At 52.6% G+C, this 12387-nt stretch overlaps 1 protein-coding gene across 2 annotated transcripts in view; it reads right to left on the bottom strand.

The window, feature by feature from the left end:
• Positions 1–11176, bottom strand: part of LOC129822965 (catenin delta-2-like) — a 379787-nt gene extending 368611 nt beyond the window's left edge. For both annotated transcript variants that reach the window (XM_055881562.1, XM_055881564.1), the window contains exon 1: positions 10862–11176. The gene's annotated coding sequence lies outside the window, so the exon portion shown is untranslated. The remainder of the gene's footprint in view (positions 1–10861) is intronic.
• Positions 11177–12387: the final 1211 nt, after the last annotated feature.

The following is a 12387-nucleotide window of genomic DNA, read 5'->3' as shown; positions in this document are numbered from 1 at the left end:
CGTCGAGGAGTTATTGGATAAATTGGAGGAGAGTGAACGGAGAGGTGAGTTAGAGACCTTCGAGGAGTTGTTGGATAAATTGGAGGAAAGTGAAGCGAGAGAGCTGTTGGTTTGGCGTAGTATGCGCGGCATTTGCCCTGAGGAACGTGTTAGCCATCCAATGCCACCTGTGCCAGCTCCCCATACTCGTCCTGAGGAGCGTGTCATTTGTCCGGTACCATCTGTGCAGGCTCCACCCACCAGGTCTCCAGTACGCCTCCACAGCCCAGTATGTCCTGTGCCAGCTCTCCACACTCGCCTTGAGGTGCGTGTCATCTGTCCGGTACCATTTGTGCCGGTTCTACGCACCAGGTCTCCAGTGCGCCTCCACAGCCCAGTACGTCCTGTGCTTGCTCCCTGCACTCAACGTGCGGAGTGTGTCATCGATCCGGCACCATCTGTGCCAGCTCTACGCACCAGGTCTTCAGTGCGCCTCCACAGCCCAGTACGTCCTGTGCCTCCTCCTCGCACGCTCCCTGAAGTGCGTGTCCCCAGTTCGGTACGTCCTGTGCCTGCTCCTCGCACTCTCCCTCCAGTGCGCCTCCCCAGTCTAGTACGTCGTGTGCCTCCTCCGCGCACTCGCCCTGAAGTGCGTGTCACCAGTCCAGTGCCACCTGTACCGGCCCCACGCATCAGGCCTCCAGTGCGCCTCCCCAGTCCGGTATGTCCTGTGCCTGCTCCTCGCGCTCGCCCTGAGGTGCGTGTCACCAGTCCGGTACCACCAGAGCTGGCCCCACGCACCAGGCTTCCTGCGACGATCCCCAGTCCAGAGCTTCCGGCGACAGTTCTCAGTCCATAGCTTCCAGCGACAGTTCCCAGTCCAGAGCTTCCGGCGACAGTTCCCAGTCCAGAGCTTCCGGCGACAGTTCCCAGTCCAGAGCTTCCGGCGACAGTTCCCAGTCCAGAGCTTCCGGCGACAGTTCCCAGTCCAGAGCTTCGGGCGACGTTTCACAGTCCGGAACCTCCTGAGACGGTCCACAGTCCGAAACCTCCTGAGACGGTCCACAGTCCGGAACCTCCTGAGACGGTCCACAGTGCGGAACCTCCTGAGACGGTCCACAGTCCGGAACCTCCGGAGAAGGTCCACAGTCCGGAACCTCCTGAGACAGTCCACAGTCCGGAACGTCCTGAGACGGTCCACGGTCCGGAATCTCCTGCGATGGTCCACTGTCCGGAACCTTCTGCAACGGTCCACTGTCCGGAACCTCCTGCGACGGTCCACGGTCCGGAACCTCCAGCTCCAGGGCAAGAGCCTTCCTCTGCACCGATACCCAGTCCAAGCACGGCGTCCAGTCCCCCTCCATGGCAGGAGCCTTCCTCTGCGCCGATGCCCAGTCCGAGCACGGCGTCCAGTCCAGCTCCATGGCAGGAGCCCTTCTCTGCGACGATGCCAAGTCCAGGCACGGCGTCCAGTCCCGCTCCATGGCAGGAGTCTTTCTCTGCGCCGGTGCCCAGTCCAGACACGGCGGTCAACTCAGCTCCATGGCCGGAGCCTTCTTCGGCGCCGGTGCCCAGTCCAGGTGCGGCATACAACCCAGCTCCATGGTCGGGGCCCTCCTCTATGCCGGGCCCTCCTCTATGCCAATGCCCAGTCCGGGCACGGCATTCTACCCGGCTCCATATCTGCGAGCGGAGTGGGTACTTCGCCCCGCACCGGAGCCGCCCCCGACGTTAGATGCCCACCCGGACACTCCCCTATTGATTTAGGTTTTGCGGCCGGGGTCCGCACCTTTGGGGGGTGGGTACTGTCACGCCCTGACCATAGAGAGCCTTTTATTCTCTATGTTGGTTAGGTCGGGGTGTGACTAGGGTGGGTTATCTAGGTTATTGTATGCCTATGTTGGCCTGGTATGTTTCCCAATCAGAGGCAGCTGTTTATCGTTGTCTCTGATTGGGGATCATATTTAGGCAGCCTTTTCCCACTGGGTTTTTGTGGGATCTTGTTTTTGGTTAGTTGCCGGTGAGCACGCCATTAGCTTCACGTTTCGTTTGTGCTTTTATGTTTTTTGTGTCGGTTCACTAAATATGTTGAACCCATACCACGCTGCACTTTGGTGCGACAATCCTTACAACGATGTTTGTGACACGTTGTCTCGCTCTGCCTCCCTCTACCCCTCTCCCTCTATCTCTCTTCCTCCAGAATGGAGAGATATGTGAGGGACGAGGAAGAGAGGGAGACCCATCAAAGAGTGACTCATTAGGCGACAGAAAGAGGGACTACTGGCTAGCTGGCCACTGGCTACATCCCAAATATTTCTCAACAGCACCCTGCTCTCAACTCCCCTTTCCTTGTACCCACTCCTTGTTTCCTCTCCTTTTTTCCTTTCCTTGGTCCTTAGTCTCCTTTCTTAGGACCTTTCCAATTCTCTTGTCCTTGGTCTTGCTAACATTGTGTGTCATTAATAAATCGATCCTCCTGGCATTCCCTTACAGGCTGCCTTCTATTGTTGTTTTGCATGAGACTATTCTCAACACAGCCCTGGTCTACAACACCATACCCCCTGGACCACCAGGTCTACAACACCATACCTCCTGGACCACCAGGTCTACAACACCATACCCCCTGGACCACCAGGTCTACAACACCATACCTCCTGGACCACCAGATCAACAACACCACACCTCCTAGACCACCAGGTCTACAACACCACACCTCCTGGACCACCATGTCTACAACACCATTCCCCCTGGACCACCAGGTCTACAACACCATACCCCCTGGACCACCAGGTCTACAACACCATACCCCCTGGACCACCAGGTCTACAACACCACAACTCCTGGACCACCAGATCAACAACACCGCACCTCCTGGACCACCAGGTCTACAACACCACACCTCCTGGACCACCAAGTCTACAACACCATTCCCCCTGGACCACCAGGTCTACAACACCGACCCCCTGGACCACCAGGTCTACAACACCACACCTCCTGGACCACCAGGTCTACAACACCACACCTCCTGGACCACCAGGTCTACAACACCACACCTCCTGGACCACCAGGCCTACAACACCACACCTCCTGGACCACCAGGTCAACAACACCATACCCCCTGGACCACCAGGTCTACAACACCACACCTCCTGGACCACCAGGTCTACAACACCACACCTCCTGGACCACCAGGTCAACAACACCATTCCCCCTGGACCACCAGGTCTACAACACCATACCCCCTGGACCACCAGGTCTACAACACCACACCTCCTGGTCCACCAGGTCAACAACACCATACCTCCTGGACCACCAGGTCTACAACACCATACCCCCTGGACCACCAGGTCTACAACACCATACCTCCTGGACCACCAGATCAACAACACCACACCTCCTAGACCACCAGGTCTACAACACCACACCTCCTGGACCACCAGGTCTACAACACCATACCCCCTGGACCACCAGGTCTACAACACCATACCTCCTGGACCACCAGATCAACAACACCACACCTCCTAGACCACCAGGTCTACAACACCACACCTCCTGGACCACCATGTCTACAACACCATTCCCCCTGGACCACCAGGTCTACAACACCATACCCCCTGGACCACCAGGTCTACAACACCATACCCCCTGGACCACCAGGTCTACAACACCACACCTCCTGGACCACCAGATCAACAACACCGCACCTCCTGGACCACCAGGTCTACAACACCACACCTCCTGGACCACCAAGTCTACAACACCATTCCCCCTGGACCACCAGGTCTACAACACCGACCCCCTGGACCACCAGGTCTACAACACCACACCTCCTGGACCACCAGGTCTACAACACCACACCTCCTGGACCACCAGGTCTACAACACCACACCTCCTGGACCACCAGGCCTACAACACCACACCTCCTGGACCACCAGGTCAACAACACCATACCCCCTGGACCACCAGGTCTACAACACCACACCTCCTGGACCACCAGGTCTACAACACCACACCTCCTGGACCACCAGGTCAACAACACCATTCCCCCTGGACCACCAGGTCTACAACACCATACCCCCTGGACCACCAGGTCTACAACACCACACCTCCTGGTCCACCAGGTCAACAACACCATACCTCCTGGACCACCAGGTCTACAAAACCACAACCCCTGGACCACCAGATCTACAACACCACACCTCCTGGTCCACCAGGTCTACAACACCATTCCCCCTGGACCACCAGGTCTACAACACCACACCTCCTGGACCACCAGGTCTACAACACCACACCTCCTGGACCACCAAGTCTACAACACCATACCTCCTGGACCACCAGGTCTAAAACACCATACCCCCTGGACCACCAAGTCTACAACACCACACCTCCTGGACCACCAGGTCAACAACACCACATCTCCTGGACAACCAGGTCTACAACACCACACCTCCTGGACCACCAAGTCTACAACACCATACCTCCTGGACCACCAGGTCAACAACACCATACCCCCTGGACCACCAGGTCTACAACACCACACCTCCTGGACCACCAGGTCTACAACACCACACCTCCTGGACCACCAGGTCTACAACACCACACCTCCTGGATCACCAGGTCTACAACACCACATCTCCTGGACCACCAGGTCTACAACACCACACCTCCTGGACCACCAGGTCTACAACACCACATCTCCTGGACCACCAGGTCAACAACACCACACTTCCTGGACCACCAAGTCTACAACACCACACCTCCTGGACCCCCAAGTCTACAACACCATTCCCCCTGGACCACCAGGTCTACAACACCATACCCCCTGGACCACCAGATCAACAACACCACACCTCCTGGACCACCAGGTCTACAACACCATACCCCCTGGACCACCAGGTCTACAACACCACACCTCCTGGACCACCAGATCAACAACACCACACCTCCTGGACCACCAGGTCTACAACACCACACCTCCTGGACCACCAAGTCTACAACACCATTCCCCCTGGACCACCAGGTCTACAACACCATACCCCCTGGACCACCAGGTCTACAACACCACACCTCCTGGACCACCAGGTCTACAACACCACACCTCCTGGACCACCAGGTCTACAACACCACACCTCCTGGACCACCAGGCCTACAACACCACACCTCCTGGACCACCAGGTCAACAACACCATACCCCCTGGACCACCAGGTCAACAACACCATACCCCCTGGACCAACAGGTCTACAACACCACACCTCCTGGACCACCAGGTCTACAACACCACACCTCCTGGACCACCAGGTCAACAACACCATTCCCCCTGGACCACCAGGTCTACAACACCACACCTCCTGGACCACCAGGCCTACAACACCACACCTCCTGGACCACCAGGTCAACAACACCATACCCCCTGGACCACCAGGTCAACAACACCATACCCCCTGGACCAACAGGTCTACAACACCACACCTCCTGGACCACCAGGTCTACAAAACCACACCTCCTGGACCACCAGGTCTACAACACCACACCTCCTGGACCACCAGGCCTACAACACCACACCTCCTGGACCACCAGGTCAACAACACCATACCCCCTGGACCACCAGGTCAACAACACCATACCCCCTGGACCACCAGGTCTACAACACCACACCTCCTGGTCCACCAGGTCAACAACACCATACCTCCTGGACCACTAGGTCTACAACACCACAACCCCTGGACCACCAGATCTACAACACCATACCTCCTGGACCACCAGGTCTACAACACCATACCTCCTGGACCACCAGGTCTACAACACCACACCTCCTGGACCACCAGGTCTACAACACCACATCTCCTGGACCACCAGGTCTACAACACCATTCCCCCTGGACCACCAGGTCAACAACACCATACCTCCTGGACCACCAGGTCTACAACACCACACCTCCTGGACCACCAAGTCTACAACACCATACCTCCTGGACCACCAGGTCTACAACACCATACCCCCTGGACCACCAAGTCTACAACACCACACCTCCTGGACCACCAGGTCAACAACACCACATCTCCTGGACCACCAGGTCTACAACACCACACCTCCTGGACCACCAAGTCTACAACACCATACCTCCTGGACCACCAGGTCAACAACACCATACCCCCTGGACCACCAGGTCTACAACACCACACCTCCTGGACCACCAGGTCAACAACACCACACCTCCTGGACCACCAGGTCTACAACACCACACCTCCTGGACCACCAGGTCTACAACACCACACCTCCTGGATCACCAGGTCTACAACACCACATCTCCTGGACCACCAGGTCTACAACACCACACTTCCTGGACCACCAAGTCTACAACACCACACCTCCTGGACCACCAAGTCTACAACACCATTCCCCCTGGACCACCAGGTCTACAACACCATACCCCCTGGACCACCAGGTCTACAACACCGTACCCCCTGGACCACCAGGTCTACAACACCACACCTCCTGGACCACCAGATCAACAACACCACACCTCCTGGACCACCAGGTCTACAACACCACACCTCCTGGACCACCAAGTCTACAACACCATTCCCCCTGGACCACCAGGTCTACAACACCATACCCCCTGGACCACAAGGTCTACAACACCATACCCCCTGGACCACCAGGTCTACAACACCACACCTCCTGGACCACCAGGTCTACAACACCATTCCCCCTGGACCACCAGGTCTACAACACCATACCTCCTGGACCACCAGGTCTACAACACCATACCTCCTGGACCACCAGCTCTACAACACCACACCTCCTGGACCACCAAGTCTACAACACCATACCTCCTGGACCACCAGGTCTACAACACCATACCCCCTGGACCACCAAGTCTACAACACCACACCCCCTGGACCACCAGGTCTACAACACCACACCTCCTGGACCACCAGGTCAACCACACCACACCTCCTGGACCACCAGGTCTACAACACCACATCTCCTGGACCACCAGGTCAACAACACCACACCTCCTGGACCACCAAGTCTACAACACCACACCTCCTGGACCATCAGGTCTACAACACCATACCCCCTGGACCACCAGGACTACAACACCATACCCCCTGGACCACCAGGTCTACAACACCACACCTCCTGGACCACCAGGTCTACAACACCATACATCCTGGACCACCAGGACTACAACACCACACCCCCTAGACCACCAGGTCTACAACACCACACCTCCTGGACCACCAGGTCTACAACACCATACCTCCTGGATCACCAGGTCTACAACACCACACCCCCTAGACCACCAGGTCTACAACACCACACCTCCTGGACCACCAGGTCTACAACACCACACCTCCTGGACCACCAGGTCTACAACACCACATCTCCTGGACCACCAGGTCTACAACACCACACCTCCTGGACCACCAGGTCTACAACACCACACCTCCTGGATCACCAGAGTAAGCCTATAGACAAGCACAGGAGCATGACAGAGCTGATGTACAGCACCAGTCAAAAGTTTGGACACGCCTACTCATGAAAGTGCTTTTCTTTATTTTTACTATTTTCTACATTGTAGTGAAGACATCAAAACTACAAAAGTGAAGACATCAAAACTACAAAATAACACAAATGGAATCATGTAGTAACCAAAAAAGTGTCATCTGATGCAGCACTCCATCACTCTCCTTCTTGGTCAAATAAACCTTACACAGCCTGTAAGTGTGTTGGGTCATTATCCTGTTGAAAAACAAATGACAGTCCCACTAAGCGCAAACCAGATGGGATGGTGTATCACTGCAGAATGCTGCGGTAGCCATGCTGGTTAAGTGTGCCTTGAATTCTAAATAAATCACAGACAGTGTCACAAGCAAAGCACCACCACACCACCACGCCACCTCCTCCATGCTTCACAGTGGGAACCACACATGCAGAGATCATCCGTTCACCTACTCTGTGTCTCACAAACACACAGCGGTTGGACTCATCAGGTCTGATGTCCATTGCTCGTGTTTCTTGTTTCTCTTCATGGTTTTTGCGACTGCACTTGAAGAAACTTTCAAAGTTCTTGACATTTTCCAGATTGACTGACCTTCATGTCTTAAAGTTATCATGGACTGTTGTTTCTCTTTGATTATTTGAGCTGCTCTTGCCATAATATGGACTTGGTCTTTTATCAAATAGGGCTATCTTCTGTATACAACCCCTACCTTGTCACAACACAACTGATTGACTCAAACGCATTAAGAAGGAAAGAAATTCCACAAATGAACTTTTAAGGCACACCTGTTAATTGAAATGCATTCCAGGTGACTATCTCATGAAGCTGGTTGAGATAATGTCAAGAGTGTGCAAAGCTGCCATAAAGGAAAAGGGTGCCTACTTTGAAAAATCTCAAATATAAAATAAATGTTGATTTGTTTAACACTTCTTTGGTTACTACATGATTCCATTTGTGTTATTTCATAGTTTTGATGTCTTCACTACAATGTAGAAAATACTAAAAATAAAGAAAACCCTTGAATGAGTAGGTGTGTCCAAACGTTTCTCTGGTACTGTACATATACAGCGGAAGTGGGAGGAACAACAGTGAGTTTAATCAGAGAGGAAGAGGTGAAGCGAGAGGATTTACTCCGCCCAAAATCTGTCCGTGTGTGAGAAGCCCTTTCTTCTATGGAGGTCTATGAGAGAGTGTGGAATTATGTGAAGCTTATTTGATCGAATAGAACTGTTGTAATGTTAATGGCTGTTACAAATGTACTGATATAAGTGGATGCACATTGGCATTCCAGCAACTTTGAGAAAAACAACTTAGTTGTGCCTGTTGTTCACACGTGTATCTGCCCTCTTATTGGCTAGAATGATTCCACCTGATCTGGCCTCCTCCCGCCTGCCTTCCATCGTTGAGGACATGTATTTCCATTGTTAGAGTGGTCATTCGACTATCTTGTCAATATAATAGATCATCTTTGGTTTAATGGCGCATGGCATGTATCTTCATTCTCTACATGGCCAGGGTAATGGAGATAATTGTATAGGCATTCAGCAGTAGCATGTTCATGCCTGTATGTCATTATCATTATGCAAGCTCATATATACATCCTATCATGAATACTAGAGTCGACTGAACTGATATAAATATGGAACAATCAACAAATGTCAAAGGTCATTCATAGATGTGTGGAATGACAGTCTTAAACCACAGCACACATAGAAAAGATAATTCAGACTCAGATTTAGCCTCTCTATCGCTTCATAATTTGACAAGCACACACACGCGCACACACACTCAAAGAAAACACTAACTCCCAGGGAAACGTCCTGGAACAGTGTCAGCATTCTGTCATGTGATGGGTTGCCAATGAACTGGGCCGGCAGATCAATAGACCAACCGACAGGTTCTTCAACACAAAACACCTTCACTCCCGTCGCATAGAGACAGAAGGGATATATTCACCTCGCTGTGCATTCATCTGCTCACATAATGAAGGACAAGGTGCCTCACGCCCACTGCACATAAAGAGGCTAATATTTAGGAAATTACTAGGTTGGATAGCTAGAGGGAGAGAGAGAGACAGAGACAGAGAGATTCAGCACCATGGATAGCAGCCTCAACGCTTGCATTTGAAGAGATTGTGTGTGTGTGTGTGTGTGTGTGTGTGTGTGTGTGTGTGTGTGTGTGTGTGTGTGTGTGTGTGTGTGTGTGTGTGTGTGTGTGTGTGTGTGTGTGTGTGTGTGTGTGTGTGTGTGTGTGTGTGTGTGTGTGTGTGTGCGCATGTGTGTTTCTTTGCATGCATGCGTGCACGATGACTCGACATTGAGTTGATGGATCCTCTTAAGGTTCCTTAAGGAGATTTGTCAATGGTGCCAAATTCGTTATTGATGTTGGTGCCCAAAATAATACACTTACAGAAACTCTATTTTATTTACATTGGTTAAGCAGAAGGGCCTTGATAATAGTGGTAATGATGCTCCTGGGTATGCACTCTGCTCCAACCCAGCTGATCTATGTATAGATGGAAATGCCCTGACAATCTGAAGGCATGCCAAACATCACCCCCACCCTACTTTTTTCTTCCCCCTCCTCCACTTCTTCCCTATCCCCAAGTGAAAATACTGCGCTGTGCCAAACAGCCGATGCAAAACCCTCCCTAACCCCCGCCACAGCTATCGATTAAACCAAGACGGTGGTGAGAAACGGAGACCTCTCATTTCTCCCTGCTTTTATCACCACCCCAAACACCATCCATCTCTTTCCTTCTGTTTCTCGCGCCTGTCTTTGCAGGTGCATCGTTCAGTTTTAGATTTACACTAATCTCCAATGGACGCTAGTCTATTTAAGCAGTATTCCATGTAGAACAATATCAAAAGAGTATACAGCTACTGTATGTATGAATTTGTTTTAGTTAACATTTTCACTCTCTCTCTCTCTCTCTAAATCTCTCACGCGCTGCCGACGGTTAGCTAAATTTGGGTCAGTCGGTGTAGTGAACTCGAGCCAAATCCTCACGCGCAGAACCGCCTCGGGTGAGCGAGCTCAGCTCTGTCAGAATTGAACGGATTTCCCCATCACCACGTTTCCTTCCTAATCATATCTACATGAAACCTACATGACGGGCTATAAACCTATTATCAAGTTAGTGTTTATGCATCTTTAAGCTACTTCACATAACCGCTTGCGAACACAATTCTGCAACGGAAAAACGACACGCATCAACAACATCCCGGTTCACATTCGTCCTCTCCCGGGGTAGGCTAGAACACCTATTCTCCCAATCTTCACTATGACAAGGTGGAAGAGTAAGAAAATGAGGAAGAGGAGGAAAGGAAGCTTAGAATAAACACAGTAAAGCGGGATGACGTTGCACTTACCGAAATAAAATCCTGGGTTACGTCAACAACGACACTTATTATCCACGTCTTCCCTTGGCAGCTTTCAATAGTATGCTGTGTGCTCAGAACGGAACCGCTCTCTCACTGTTCCCTGCAGGGGGTCTGGGGGTGGACCGACCATTCGCTGGATGCTTGCCGGGACAGGCATAGGCGGGGAGAGGAGAAAAAGAGGAGGCGGCGAAGCGGTGGTAGGCTACAAAGCAAAAGACTGGAGCGAAGTACTGCTGCGCACTGGAACGAGAGGCAAGAACGCTGGAGAGGCAGGCTAGGCAGCTCCCCCGGTCTGTAGCTAACACACATACTACACGCACACACGCACCGCAGCATCCAGATTGAGGCTCACATGTAGAAAGAGTGCCATCTTCAGGTTGTGAGAGAAGCATCTCTTCTAACTAGAATTAATGGGGAGAAATACACTGCTCAAAAAAAGAAAGGGAACACTTAAACAACACAATGTAACTCCAAGTCAATCACACTTCTGTGAAATCAAACTGTCCACTTAGGAAGCAACACTGATTGACAATAAATTTCACATGCTGTTGTGCAAATGGAATAGACAACAGGTGGAAATTATAAGCAATTAGCAAGACACCCCCAATAAAGGAGTGGTTCTGCAGGTGGTGACCACAGACCACTTCTCAGTTCCTATGCTTCCTGGCTGATGTTTTGGTCACTTTTGAATGCTGGCGGTGCTTTCACTCTAGTGGTAGCATGAGACGGAGTCTACAACCCACACAAGTGGCTCAGGTAGTGCAGCTCATCCAGGATGGCACATCAATGCGAGCTGTGGCAAGAAGGTTTGCTGTGTCTGTCAGCGTAGTGTCCAGAGCATGGAGGCGCTACCAGGAGACAGGCCAGTACATCAGGAGATGTGGAGGAGGCCGTAGGAGGGCAACAACCCAGCAGCAGGACCGCTACTTCCGCCTTTGTGCAAGGAGGAGCAGGAGGAGCACTGCCAGAGCCCTGCAAAATGACCTCCAGCAGGCCACAAATGTGCATGTGTCTGCTCAAACGGTCAGAAACAGACTCCATGAGGGTGGTATGAGGGCCCGACGTCCACAGGTGGGGTTTGTGCTTACAGCCCAACACCGTGCAGGACGTTTGGCATTTGCCAGAGAACACCAAGGTTGGCAAATTCGCCACTGGCACCCTGTGCTCTTCACAGATGAAAGCAGGTTCACACTGAGCACATGTGACAGACGTGACAGAGTCTGGAGACGCCGTGGAGAACGTTCTGCTGCCTGCAACATCCTCCAGCATGACCGTTTTTTTCCGGTGGGTCAGTCATGGTGTGGGGTGGCATTTCTTTGGGGGGCCGCATAGCCCTCCATGTGCTCGCCAGAGGTAGCCTGACTGCCATTAGGTACCGAGATGAGATCCTCAGACCCCTTGTGAGACCATATGCTGGTGCGGTTGGCCCTGGGTTCCTCCTAATGCAAGACAATGCTAGACCTCATGTGGCTGGAGTGTGTCAGCAGTTCCTGCAAGAGGAAGGCATTGATGCT

The sequence above is a fragment of the Salvelinus fontinalis genome, chromosome 25, assembly GCF_029448725.1.
Source record: "Salvelinus fontinalis isolate EN_2023a chromosome 25, ASM2944872v1, whole genome shotgun sequence".
NCBI classification, from domain to species: domain Eukaryota; kingdom Metazoa; phylum Chordata; class Actinopteri; order Salmoniformes; family Salmonidae; genus Salvelinus; species Salvelinus fontinalis.
The sequence above is the reverse complement of the archived record's forward strand: the minus strand, read 5'-3'. Positions and strand labels throughout refer to the sequence as shown.